This window comes from Mus caroli, chromosome 16, assembly GCF_900094665.2.
Source record: "Mus caroli chromosome 16, CAROLI_EIJ_v1.1, whole genome shotgun sequence".
Lineage (NCBI taxonomy): Eukaryota > Metazoa > Chordata > Mammalia > Rodentia > Muridae > Mus > Mus caroli.
The window spans coordinates 8599052-8614003 of NC_034585.1; the positions used below are offsets into that span (position 1 = coordinate 8599052).

The 14952-nt window shown below is 44.9% G+C and overlaps 1 protein-coding gene across 2 annotated transcripts in view; it reads left to right on the forward strand.

The window, feature by feature from the left end:
• Positions 1-14952, forward strand: part of Shisa9 (shisa family member 9) — a 292613-nt gene that overhangs the window by 41739 nt on the left and 235922 nt on the right. The gene's annotated exons all lie outside the window — the stretch shown is intronic.

The following is a 14952-nucleotide window of genomic DNA, read 5'->3' on the forward strand; positions in this document are numbered from 1 at the left end:
AGTAGTCGATTTTAAGGAGATGAACCCAATGGAGTGGGAAGGTTAGGCGGCAGTGCTCTGAGCAGCAAGGCCATGCTGATGGCTGAGGAAGCAAACAGTGAGGTACCAGGGGCTGCTCAGTGAGTGGTCAGAAGAGATGTGGAAGCAGCTGTGGGAAGAAGCACGCGGGAGTGCGTCTGCTCTCAGTGTATCAAAGGCCAAGCTTCCCTTGCTCAGGGGTGACAGAGGATAAGCCCTTCACTGTATGTAGGAAGGCACATTGCCATGTTACAGATAACGTTAGTCAAGTCCAGGCAATGGGCACCAAATTAGGGGATATGAAGTAGAACTGACTGAAGCAGTCAGACTAAGATATTATAGACCAGCCGGATGCGCTGAGGGCTCTTCCTTCATCTCTGAGTGCTGGAGTTTTCTTGTCTGTATTCCTCTCATCTCCATACTCATCCATTCAGCCCCAGGAGTCCATCTGGGTAGGGCTTGCCATCACACATGTGGGTGAGGGGATGCAACTCAGGTCCTCACACTTGTAAGGCATTACTGACCAGCCACCTCCCAGCCTAACAGCATCAGGTTTTTTTTTTTTTTTTAAATTATGTCTTATCACAGTAGCATCTTGAACATAGTGGGTTAAGTAAAACATTTTATTAAAATTGACTTGTTTCTTTGTTTTCTATATGTGGTTGCTTGGAAATTTGCTTCATATCTCTCATATGTCTTTTGGACAGCATCACTCTAGATCAGAAGTGACAAGTCACAAGTTTTTTAATAAAAAAAATTATTTTAAAGGGTGAGAGAGCAAGTCCTTTGATCTCTGTAGTTCCCCTGTCCTACAGTTGTGCAGAAGAATCAGACACAGATTAAATGTAAATGAAAGGGAATGGTTGAATTTCAATAAAATTTTATTTACAAAGTCACTGGGTTTGGCCCCTGAGCTCTAGAAAATGATCTTTTTCTAGAAAATAAATTAGTGAGCTCTGAGCTGTAAGTCTTGCTATGGGCTCCAGGAGTTGTGTTCCTGAATTAGTGAACTAGTCTGGTAAAAGAACTAGGGGAGACATCAATAGTTCTTTTGAGACTTCTCAGTTATGCTTTAGGTGAGGCTAGCTAGCCATTGAGTCCCAGGGATCTGTCTTTGTCTCCCTAGCTCTGAAATTCCAAGTGTGTGATGCTCTCCTCAGCTTTTTGTACAGGTGCTGAGGTGCTAGGGGTGTGCCTCAAGAGCTCCTGCTTCAGGCTAGCACCCTGTAGACTGATCCATCGCCAGAGCTGCTGAAGTCTCCTAGCATTTCCTCTATCTTTGCCTTTGACCCCCTAACTACTTTAGATGGCACTAGGAGGAGGGAACCTTACTTCTAGAGCTTTGACTGTAAGATGGGGAAATCCACAGAAGGAAGGAAAACAAAGCCAAACATTTACTCCATTCTCAGGACTGGAGGGGAGGGACATATGTATGTCAATATGTCCTGTGAGGATGCTGCTTGCTATTCTGAAGGTCTGGGCAACTGGTCTACTGTGGAAGACAGAGGCACTGTTTTGAGGATTTAATGATTTTTTTTTTTAAAATGACATATTCCCCACAGCTTTTTGCTAACACAAACATAAACATACAGTTTTTCAATTGAGAGCAATTAACATAGAATGCCTTAGGCCAGGAAATAATTAATACAAAATTCTGGAGAAACTGCAGCTCCATAGCTCACGTTTTCTCAAGGTGGAATTGATTTATTAAAACGAACTTGTGGTGTCTAGAGACCTTTCTGTGGCCTGTTTAGGCTAGACTCAAATGTCTCCACGGAATCTGTGTATCTCCTCTGGCAGCCCTGTGGCACTGCCCTTCTGTGTAGACACAGAGAACATCCCAGAGGGCCCTGCAGCAGACACATGGTTGATCCTTCCCTGGTTGTTACTCATAGATGTTGAGGTGCTTGCCTCCATCCACGCTGAGGTCCCTGTCCTCCTGTGAAGTGTTGCTGTTCCATTGAGTCAGAATTGGCATCTTCGTCCTGCTTGCCTTTCACAAATGTTCATTGAACTCTCACCATGTGCTGAGCCTACATGAATCAGGCACAGTGCTCCGACTCACACGCTGATGGAGAAGAGGACCAGGGAAGAGATCAATGAAGTGGTCAGGGCTGTAAATAAAATAAAGACGGGACAAGGGATGAAATGATGGCACACCTGGGGGTTCCTCTCACCAATAGCAGGCAAAGAACTTCTGGAGGAGATGTCCTCTGAGGATGCTTAACAAATTTAGAACAGAAGCAGATTCTCCAGTGGCTTCTCTGCCTCTTACCAGACTCTTGTCTGTCTTACAGGCATTCTCTTGTTAATGTCTTGACCATGCAGTGGAGTAGAACTATGACCACCACACAGCCGATGAGACACTCAGGCTCAGGAAGATGGTGCCTTTGTCCCAAGGGCATCCAGTCCAACTGTGTGCAGATGGGGTTTGGATCCGGACACCTGGCCTCGAGTGCTCTTAGGCAACTGCAGGCATAAGGACTGCATGAGCTGGACTCTTTGTTACCATGCAACGAAAGGGCCTAAAGTAGGAAAGATTTATTTTACCTTGTGATTTCAGGGGATTCAGTCCATAGTTTGCTGACCCTAAATTTCTGGGCTTGAAATGAGGCTGAGCACCAAGGATTGAAGGACATGGTGAAACAGAGCTTCTTCTATGTCTTCTTCCAGAAGAAACAGGAAGGGGCTGGGGCGTGACCGTTTACCTAGGTGTGCTCTGTGACACCCTACTTTCTCATTTCCATCATGTTTCAAAAATGTCATCCCATCGCATACTCATCGATGGTAATCAGCCACCATGGTGTCATCCCATTATGTACCCAATGGTGGCTTAATCAACCACCAAGATTTCAGAGCCTCAGCAACCCTAATCCCTCAGTGGTGCCACCATCTGGCTCAAGCCTTCAACCTATAAGTATTTGGGAGTAAACTTTACGTTCAAAATATAAGAAAGACATTGGTTTGTTGAATATTTGATTCCTTGACTTGTCGCCTTTCACTCCCAGAGAGCCACAGTTGATCAGTAAATGCTGAGCATGTTTAGATAAGTCAAGCAAAGAAACTGAAAAGACGGTTGGAATCTGACCTAGCTGATAAATACAGCAGGCAGTTTGGAGAGCATCCTCCTCCTCCTCCTCCTCTCTATCTAACTCCCTCCTTTTGCTTGTTACAAGATGAAATCACACAGGAAGTGCCCCCCCCACCAGTGATTTCTCTGTTAGGATTTCTCTAGAGTGTAGCAGCTTATAAAATGGTTCCCTGTTGTGATCACCGGAAACCCTTCCTGAGAGACCCTCTCAGTGCACTTTGTCTCAGCCTGCTCAAGATGCTGTGGTAAAACATCACAGACTGGGTGGCTCCTACAACTAACACGTATCTCTTGCAGCTCTGGGGGCTTAGGTCTGAGGTCCAGGCGCTGGTGTAGCTGGGATCTGGTCAGGATCCTCTTTCAGGCTGCAGATTGGCAGAGAGTGGAAAGAAAGAAGGCTGGCCAGTGACTTATTTAAGGATACTCATTCCATTTATGAGAGTTCTACTTTCATGACCTCACCTAGTCTTAATTATCTCTGCAAAGTCCACCTGATTTGTGTAGATATGTGGGGATTCGCTATAGGTTTTTGTGGAGATAGATAAATAGCAGTGTACAGCACAGTGCTCTGAAGCAGCTGCAGACCAGGGCTGAAATAACAGGTGCTCATTACAGTTCTAGCTTCTGTAACCCAATTCCCTTCACAGCCCCATCTCTGAATACTGCTATGTTGAGGATTAGGGTTTGCATCAGTGGCAAGTACTGGACAGAAGCAATCTAAAGAAGAAAGGTTTTGCTTTGACGTGCAGTTCAGAGGGAATTTTATCCATCATGGTGGAAGCAGAAGTCGGTGATTCCAGGTTAGAGGGAGCTTGTGCTGTGAGCTGTGCACAGCGCACAGTGGATCAGAAAGTACAGACACAATGGGAGATAGACCTATGGTATAATCCTCAAGGCCTGTGTCCTATATCTGTCAGCCAGGCCTGACTTCTGGAGCCTCCATTTCCTCTCCACATGGCACCGTTACCCCAGCAGCCAGGTGCTCAGGCTCACAGGGAAAGAGCACTTCCATATATGTGCTTTATAGAGCAGAGTGGAGCAGATATTTGGTCCACCATGCAGGTGCAATTTGAGTTTTCTTTGACTTTTTCTTTTTAAGATTTATTTTATTTTTATTTGTGCATGTGTATGTGTGTGTATGTGAGTGCACATGGGTCCTGGTGCCAAGAGAGGGCATGAGATCCTCTGGAGGTGGAATTATAGCTGGAATTATAGTTTTAAGCTACTTGATATGGGTGCTGAGAATCAAACTTCCATTTTCTGTGCGAGTAACCAGTGCTCTTAAGTACTGAGCCATCTCTGCAGCCCTAAACACCTTTGATTGTAACTGGAACCGAGGACCTACATTTCCCCAGTACCTTTCTTCTCTCTTCCAGATCTGCTCCTGAATCACCTCTGCAGATATTTCAGTTCCAAAGAAGCACTATTTGCAAAAATTCTCTCATCTAACCCAGTTGTCAGTGAAGCTGAGGTGTTTTATAACGTGACCACATTCTACAGATTTATCTAGCGTCCTGTTGCTGGACATGCTGCTGCTTCTGTTTTTCATCATTCTATCTAAATTGATGGTCCTCCCTCCTAGTGCTCCCATCCTCCGTGTACCCATGAGTTCCCCTCAGGCACAATCTCAGAAGTAAAAAATGACTTTTGATTCCTGGCTTGTTGAAATTACTTTCTGAAGTCTGGAGTTTTATTTGGCGTGTCAGGAAAAAAATCTGCACCGAATGTGGCCCTGGGTTCAGAATAGTGTGTGCGGGACATGATGCAGCTTTATAGCAGATGTCTTGGGGTTAGGTTGCTGAGCCATGCTCTGCTGCCAGGTCAAACTCATGCCTGCTGATAATGCTATTTTATATTTGCAATCACTTTTTTTTTTACTGTTTTTAAAAATCTTTTTCATCTGTTGGGCCACCACAATCACTGTATGAAGTCAGTGGAGAAGAGATGGATATAACTTCAAAAAATCGTAAAGCATTCTGAGGTTCCAAGAGGTTAAGTGACTGCTGAAGCTGGTGTGTGGAGTAGATGGAACTTCCTGATCACTGCATCAATCAGCTATTAGTGACAACAGTGCTGTCTAACAAACAGCTCCCTTCTCAGCAACAAACATCAACAAGGGGGCGAGCTGCTCCTTGGCAGCCAAGAGGCATGAGTTTAGAACACTCTCTCAATATTAACAAAAAACATAGATGTTCAGGTTCCTCTAAAAAAATAAGGTAGTGTTTGCATGTAACTTATACAGGACTCCTGTAAGCTGAAATTGTTTCTGGATCACTTAGGACACTTACCATAATCTAAATGTTATAAAGAGAGTTGTTATATCATATTGTTTATGAAATAATCTAAGAAAAATGTATATTTTCAGTGCTCACAATTTTTCATATTTTTAAAACAAACATTTTTCTTTATTCTTTGAAAAATTCATACAGTTTCATACATGCAGTGTATCTTGATTGTATTCACACCTACCTACTCCCTCCAACTTTCCCAAGGCTCCCCCAAAACATAACATTCAAATTTTAGTTAATTAATTATTAATTTATAACCCACCGGGTCCAGTTAGTGCTGCCCATATAGGTGTAGGGGTCAGTCACCGACTGAAGCATGGGCAACCTACTTAATTTTAAAAATTGTTATTACATTTTAAACTATTTATTTTGTGTGCGTTTATGCATGGAATTACCCATGCCACAGCACACATATGGTGGCCAGAGGTTTTTTCCTTCCTGTGGGTGCCAGGAATCAAACTCATGTAGGCCTTACAGCACATACCCTTACCTGCTGAGCCATGTCACCTGCTCATACCTACTTTTGACCTGAAGGCTGGATGCCCCTGAAGGGGTTTCATCCTCTTGTGAGTTGACTTTGAGGACTAACTTTACCTGAGATCATTTCAGACAGGCTAGTATGGCCAGGCACAGGGTTCAGAGCCAGAGAAACATCAGCTGATGTCAGAAAGGAAGAACTGAAACTACAGCCTACCAGCAGAAAGAAAACTGCTGTTTATTGTAATGGGAAACGATGAGAGGGCTTTATGTGGGAGAGACTTGATCTGATTTGTTTTAAGAGCTTATTTGGGTTGCTTTTTCAACTCTGAATCTTGTGACTCCTTTATAAAAGACATCCTATAGATTATTTATTTGGTTAATAATGAATTTGCTCTCAAGGAAAGCAATGGGGTGGGAGCCGGAGAGCTGTGAGCCATCCCATCAGGGACTTGCTGAGCCTCTCCCGGGTGAGTCTCACTGGTTCATTGATCATGCCATAGAATCATTCTACTCACTGAGAATATAGTTGCTGAACACTCCCTCTTGGGTTATCACCAGGAAGGACTGGGAAAGACTTCCTGGAGCCTTCACATGGAATCCTGGTCGCAGTCCTCCACCATTGGACTCTGGAAGACTGCCATAGCAGGGTCCTAGATGCCTGGGTCTCTGTTTGAGGTCCAATCACCAGGAAAGAAGGAAACAACTGTCATTAGAGCTGACTATCTTCCATTTGTTCTCTGAGCTCCATGTGTATCAGAGAAAGCTGAGGCTTAGAGGACTAGCTCAAGATGACACAAAATGACCATCAGCTAGGTAGACATAGATCTCATGTTCTACCCCATGCCCCGTCCACATGCTCTGCCCACAGGCTCACCTTTAAGCCAACAATCTCTGCACTCTAAATATGGAGTTTGGAAAAGAAAACTAATGATGCTTATTTTGAATTAAAAAAAATGCTCTTTTCACAATTAAAAAACAGCCACATAAAGTGAGTTTACATTGAAAATTAAGTGTTCATATGCAAAGGTTCCCCCTTCAGGAGTAAGCATTATGACTTCTAATTATACAGTAGTCAGCACTACATATTTATGGAGTCTTTGAAGAACTGTTATAAATAGGTCAGAGCAGGGCTCGCACTCCCTGCATGTTTACTTGCCTGGTGTGCCCATTGGCATTTGGCCCTGATCTTGTTCAGCCTTGAACTCTAGTTATGTTCTCTTATGCTAATGAGTCATCTCCCAACACTGCAAGCAGGGTGTTTGCTGTATATTGTTCTCTTTTTTTTTTCTGTCACAGGATCTACCACAGTGCTAGGTCTGGGGCACTGACTAATAGATCCCTTGTTCTTCTCCCCTCTTCTTTGTCCATGCCCTCCCTTCTTCTGTCTCCTTCATTCTCCATCTCCCTCCCCTCCTTTGTCTTCCCCTCTTCTCCCTCCCCCTACCCTATCTCTTTCTTCCTTCTCTCCCCTTCCTTTCCTGCATGCTCTTTCTCTCCTTATCCCCTTTCCCTCCACAATCATTTCTATAAAGTGATTAATGTTGTGGCCAGAGATCCAGTGACTAGTTCTGCTGAGACACTAGGTATATAAGAGCAGTTGGTATACAAGTATGGGGGCCCAAGTTCAAATCCTCAGCACCCACAGGAAACATTCTTGCTTGTTCCTAATCCCTGCACTGTGGGAGGCAGAGGCAGGCTCATCACTGGGGCTTGCAGATTCCCAGCCTACCTTCAGCTTCAGTGAGAGATTCTGTCTGAAGGAAAGAAGGCGGGGAGCTATGGATCAGGACACCTGGCACTGTTCCCTGGCCTTCGTGTGTGCCATGAGCACATGCACACCCCTGCCTCATAAAGATTCAGTGATGACTTAAAGGGAACATGATTATCAATGGTTTTCATCAATAGTTCTCATGTCTGATCATTTTAAGTGCTCCTTAGATTGATATTGATTGTGTGTCTGTGTTATATGTACTTGTTCATGTGTATGTAGTAGGCATACAGGTGTTACCTTGATGTTTCAACCATTTATTGAACAAGTGGCTTCAAGCAATAAGCTTCTATGGACATCTTGCCAACACCACAACACTAGTAACATTATGTCATCAGTGTCTTTGGATGTTTGTGTAAAAAGGCTCCTCAGTTGGAGGTTGAGGCCATCTGACTTTACTGGGCACATACTTATGGCGGGCACAAGCCATGCTGCCTATACTGAGCATTCTCAGCACAGCCTGTCAACACCATGCTTGATTGAGAAAATGGAAGCATGCATAGGGTGGTGAGATAAACTGTCCAAGGGCACCTTGGGAAGGCACCCTGTGCAAAGTCATTTGTGAATCTGATGCTTTCTGGCTGAGTGTCTGTCCATTCTGTGTAGTGTATACTCAGTGCTGGGGTATTCTAGAATATTCCAAGGAATGAATAAGGGGGAAAAATGCTTTTCCACAACTCATTGTCTGAAGGGTCAGACAGATATCCATTACTGCTATTCAACAAACAGGAGTTGTAAGTCAAAAAGGGGCCAGGCCCAAGTGAAGTACAGAGGAATAGGAGAGAGGAGCAGCTGCCTTGTAAGGTCCTGAGCAAGGGTTTGACAGGCAGGTGGAGGGTAGAGAGCACTGGCAGGAAAGGTGTTCCAGAGCAAGGGGACAGTGTATGCAAAGGTGTGGACTTGGCAATGGAGAGTAGGGGTGGAAATGCAAATGCCCTGCAGGTGGCATCTGCATGAAGCTGGAGAAGTGGGAGGAGACATGCCAGGCAGGACCTTGAGCACTGTGCTGGGCTTGATATCCTCCTCCTCCTCCAGCTAAAGGCACTGTGCCCTTTCTGTCAGTGGGATGCTTCACATCCTAGCTTACTTTCTCACTTAACTGAGCAATTAATGTGTTCCAGCCTCTGTGCTAGGGGCTTCATGGTGCAGATGATGTTGTGGTATTTCGAGTGTGTTGGGCATACAAACTTGATGCATATTTGACTTGTGCCATGATAGGAGGAAGACCAGGATAGAGTTGTATAGAGAGATAACAAGCAACCAGTAAGGGCATCTGTCTGTCTTAGAGAAGGTTCGTGTAGGTTGGAGTAGGGAAGTTAATTGAGAGAGGAGCTGGTGAGACTGTTGGCAAGGGTGGGGAGGGCCTAAGGTTCAGAGGCATGAAACAGTGGTATGTGCGTGTGGGGACAGCAGAGTGACCAAAAGTAGAGAGGCCCTGGGGACCAATGTCAGTGGAGGCTAAGCAAGGTAAAGGGGATGGTGGCTGAAGAAGCTGAGTGGAGACCAAACAGAGTTCAGGATTCTAATGAGCAGAGTCCTACCCTCCTGCCCTCCTGCCCTCCTGCCCCAGAAACATGGGTGCACACAGCACTGGGACTCTCTCTCCAGTAACTGCTCTCCCGTGAGCCACATGGCATCTCACAGGTGCAGGCTTCTGTGAGCGCCATTGTTTGGGCAGCTGTCAGGTGTGACTGCATGCACTTGCCCAAACTAGCTTTTCTTGGCCAGCAAGTCCCGTATCCCCACAGCTAGGACTGAACACCAAGAGGCCAGAGCCTTGGCCTGGGAAGAGTAATTAAAATAGGATCAGAGTGGCCTGTCCTGTGCTGATGTCAGTGCAAAGCTCCCAGCACGGAGGCCTCTGGCTGTGGCTGGATGTGTTTCCCAAGGCCTGGCACTCTGCCTGTCTTGTCTGCACAAGCCAGGCTCTCTCTAGCCAGATGGAGGCCAGGCCCTTCCATCACCTGACCATGGTGTGCTGGCGTCATGCCGCCATTTCATATACAAGGTCCCCTTTTCCAAGGCAGCAGCCCTAGAAGGCAAGAAGGGAAATGACGCTCAAGGAGGCCCAAGAACTTGTCCGTGGACAGTAGGACAGAGTCAGACTCCACCCCAGCTCAGTGGCCTCTGCGCCTCTGATCTTTCCGAGGTTATTCACCGTTCTTTCTTACCCTCTCAGTTGTGTGAATATGTTTTCCAGGTTCCTGTGCTTATGAGCAAGTGCCATGCCTATCTCAGATTTAAGCATTAAAGCTCTGACCTCCACTGTCCCTGTTCAGAGGGCTGGAGGGAGGGAATTGTGTGAAATGAGCTGATGAGGGTGGGCCCCCTGTAAGGATATAAAGAGGAACCAGAATTTACCTATTTTGTCGTTTGCATACATAACGAGAGTGGACAAAAAAAGAAGCCCTCACCAGGTACCAAGTCAGCCTTTGCTTTGGTTTTCACTCTTTAGTGTGTAGACATTGCTGTTAAGCTCCCACTTTAGGGTATTTTACTAAAGCACCCCTAGCTGGCTAAGACAACAAGCAAGTGTTGCCTTACCACTTGGAGACAATATCTCTCTCAGCAGGGCTGAGTGCTGGCTATTTCACCATATTGGGCCATCTGGCTTCTTCATCCAGGTTCTGATCTCTTTAATCTCTTACAGTCTAGCACATTTCCTCCACAGGGGTGCTGAGAGAGGCCTGCAGGAATCATGGTTCCTATCACTGGACTCTAATCCTGCAGCTGGGCCTGCTTGACGCCTTCTAGTCTTTTCTGTATGCTACTTGAGGCACCCCACTCCCACCAAACCCCCTTGGCGTGGGTCACACAGTTGTACCTGCCATTTTCACTGCAGTGGGAGACTGGCAATAGCCATGGGTTGGGTACCACAAAACCATGTTTTTTAATTGTCAAATGATCATGTGTTGTGAGAGAGATGTGAGGTGAGTTTGACCTGTGAGGAATGTGGAACCTGTACCAAGGCAGAGGGATACAAAATAAAAAAGAAAAGAAAAGAAAAGAAAAGAAAAGAAAAGAAAAGAAAAGAAAAGAAAAGAAAAGAAAGGGAAGGGGGAAGGGGAAGGGGAAAGGGGAAAGGGGAAAGGGGAAAGGGGAAGGGAAGGGGAAAGGGGAAAGGGGAAAGGGAAAAGGGGAAAGGGGAAAGGGGAAGGGGAAGGGAAAAGGGAAAAGGGGGAAGGGGAAGGGGAAGGGGAAGGGGAAGGAAAGGAAAACAATAACCACCACCACCACCACAACCACCAAAACACCTCCAAAAAAATGTGAGGTTTGAGAGGCCAGACAGAGGTCAGACTGCTTTGACCTCCAGGGCAGAGATGCCACATTGGCCTTACACTGGTGACTTGTAAGTCGCCATGACAACAGATACAACCTTAGAGAGGGGAGAGCCATTTTGGCTCATGGTTTCAGAGAGAGTTCAGCATGTCAGAAAGGGAGGGGCAGCGGCAAGAGAAATGTCTTAGTTTGCTCACATTTTGACACCAAGCAAAGATTTCCAGTTGCAGCTGTGGATGTTGGAACCAAGAGCAAGCTCATTATGTAGTCCCTCCCTCTAGTCTTCATGGATTGGGCTTCAGAAACTCATGTCGTAGCCTCATCACTAACTCAATGAAGACCTTCCTATGAACAAGGAGCCTTCAAAGGACCACTGTCTCATCACTGACAAATCATGGCTCTCATCGGCTGCTGGAGGTATGCTGGTCTCTGGCCAACCCCAGATGTATCAAGAATGAATCCGTTATCAGAGCTTGTCTGAGACACTGAGCTTAAAGACATGATACAGCAAAGTCATTCTTAAAATGATATCAGAATACATACACTGTTTTCAAGATCTAGGTCCTTGGTACATAGTGGACACTAAATAAATATCTATTACCTACCAAAATAAAATAGGACCCCAACTAATTTCATGCGTCATCATAAATATGATATAACAGGACAAGTCACGGTATATTAATCAAGGCAATTTTCTCCACTTGGCAACTGAGTTAACAATAATGGGAGAATAGAGTTTATTGTCTATGTAACTAAATGTCCAAAAGTATCATGAAGTTAAGGGATGGTTTGATCTACCAATGCAGAGTTAGCATTCCATGAGGGTGTTTTATACGACATTCCTGTTTGAAGTCTGATGCTGTGGCTTGGTCAAGGGTAATATTTTACAGACACACCATGTGGTTTGAGATGGAAAGAGTTCACCAGATCTCCTAGATTTTCTGTGACATGGAGATGGACAGAGTTAGAGAACATGGCAGGGCAAGAGCATTTCCCACTTTCTTCACCTCAGAGAAATCACTGGAGCTCACCAAGAAGCCAGAAGTAGAACTTCTTCCCTGTTTATAGCTTGGTATTGTCAGAAAGCTCAAGTGAGTATGCTATCTTTTAAAATTGTGCAAGAATGGGTGGCTGCATGTTGTAGCCATGGGAACTAATAAACTTAATAATCATGGTGATTTAAAAAAATAGGAGTCTAGGCTGATTCATTCACATATTCATCCATATCCATATCTGTAGCTATATCCATATGAATGTATATGTATCTCCCTCTTCAGACATGCAATGCCAACAGCAGCATCATCGAGCATGTTTGTGGGCATGCACATGTATGTGCAAGTGTGTGCATATGTATGGGAGAGGTCAGCCTTAGGTGTCATTCCTCAGGCATCTTCCCTCTTGTATTTTGAGACAGGGTCATTCACTAGGAAGGCTGGTCAGTGAGTCTCAGGGATCCCCCTGTCTCCCCTTTACAGTGCTAGGATTAAAAGTGCGCACTACCACATCTGTTTTTTTTTTTTTTTCTCACATGGGTTTAGGGTCAAACTCTGCTCCCCATGCTTCAGACTAAAGACTTTACATAGAGTGATCTCCCAGGCCCAACAGCATATTTGTATCCCCGTAGCCCACACGTTTCCCCTGGAGAGTCCTTCTTATTCCCCGACAGTTTCCTCCTATTTCTCTCTGTCTCTCTGTCTGTGTGTCTGTCTCTCTGTCTCTATGACTGTCTGTGTCAGTGTGTCTGTCTGTGCCTGTGTCTGCATGTCTGTGTATATCTCGGTCTCTTAAAGGATTCTCTGAGTGAGAGAAGATGTGATGCTTGCCTTTCTGAGGTTTGGCTTATTTGACGTAACAGATGATCTTCCCTTTCCTCTGTTTTCCTGCAAATGACATTATTTTGTTCTTCTTAATGGGTGAATAATATTATATATCATATATTTTCCTCAATCATTCATCCATTGACGGGCAACTAGGCTGATTACCTACCTTGGCAATAGTGCTTTGATAAACAGGGGTGGGTAGATATCTCAATTGTAACTGACACTGCTATCTCTGGGTATAAAGCAAGGAGGATACAGTTGGTGGTTTTATTTGTCATCTTTTTGAGAAATCCCTGTACTGATTTCCATAGTGGCTGCACTAATTAATATTCCTTGCAGTGATATCTAAGGCTTCCTTCTCTCTCTCACCTCATTTTTGCCAACTGGAGATCTAAAATTCCAGGGCTCAGAGCTGTGAACATCCACATTAAGTAAATTACAATTTCTTGGGTGGGACCGAGTCATTATTCTGAAGCTTCCAGGAAATTTCAGTGTAGACCTTTTTGGAGATCGCTGGTCTCAACATCCATTATCAGGTGAGCAACTAGGTACATCATGGTTTACTAATGTAACAGGTTACCTTGCAGTGACTGTAGTAACTACACTGTGGCAGGAGACACGGACAGAATGCTTTCTGCAGCATCATTCACAAAAGCCCACATTGGAAGTAACCCAGACATCCATCTCTAGTCGAATGGGTAAATAGACTGCATTGTAAACACAAAATGGAGTGCCGTTTATCAGCCAGAATGAACAGCTACACTCATATGTACAAATCTCACAAACACACTGGGTAGTAAAAGGAGACAGCAAAGTGTGCATGCTGCGCATCTTAGGTTGTATGAAAGCCAGGAAAAGGAACTCTTTAAACATCTCTGTGAAGAGCCCAAGAGTGAATGTTATGGGTTCATAAGCAATGTGGTGCCTTGTTGCTGCTTAGCTCTGCAAACACAGCCTCAGAGGCGAGACAAATGAGGGAGGGTGGCTGTGATCCAGTCAAACTTTATTCATAAGCTCAGGTGAGGCATGGGCTGGACCCACAACCCCTGGTGTACTGCTAGGTGCTGATCTGCATTCAGTGGCAATTGGTTCATGGTGCAAGCTCTGTGTAACTCATCCCCAGGTGAGATAGCTTCTGGGGCTCCGGAAATGAGTTCAATATCCCTGGGCACTTTGTTGACCTCACTGTGCATTTGTGAAATGTGAGCTTTTCTTGAATGTTTTCCAATGTTTGCTTTAAGTTAGAAGAGAGAGAATGAGTGAACTAGAGCTCTTAATTCAAAACAGTGTGGTAACTCAGGGAACTATATTAGAATGTAAACCATTAAAAACGTATAATAAATTACTGAGGGATCATAGGTAGATTATGGTTAAAAAGATATATATGAGAACAACCACCACCAAGTTTAGGGAGGTGGGATCTCGGGATCTCAGGATCTGGAACTAGGAAAGAAACTGGAATCGGGAAGCGACACAGGTTGATGGGTGAAATTTATTTATTCACTTATTTGTGTCAAATAAGTGAACGGGACTTGAACACAGGATTTCTGTATGCTAGAAAAGTGCTCAACCATTGACCTACATCTCCAATCCTCTTTACTTGTTTGGAAATTTGAGACAAGGTTGTCCAGTTTGATCTCGAACTCACTGTAGTCTAGGCTAATCTTGAACATGTGGTTCTCCTGCCTTGGTTTCATCCGTAGGTGGGACTACAGGCCTTAGCCACCGGGCTCAGCTGAGCTTTTACTTGCAAAGTTCAGTGAGTCACAGACAGGCTTCACTGAGTTGCTTTTCTCAATTGAGTGAAGTGGCTGTGCTCCAATAAAACTTTATTCATAAGGACAAGTGGTACTTTCCTTCATGTGTTGAAGAGCTTAGTCATAACAGCAGAAAGCATACCTATGTCCCGTGTTTATGTATGTGTGTTTGTGTGTGTTAAAATGGACTCAGAAGAATTCAGGAGAACATCCACTTCTGTGTTTGCTAGGCCCCGGCCTAGTCTCACAAGAGACAGCTATATCAGGGTCCCTTCAGCTATTGGATGGATCACAGGGCCCCCAATGGAGGAGCTAGAGAAAGTATCCAAGGAGCTAAAGAGACCTGCAACCCTGTAGGTGCAACATTATGAACTAACCAGTACCCCGGAGCTCTTGACTCTAGCTGCATATGTATCAAAAGATGGCCTAGTCGGCCATCACTGGAAAGAGA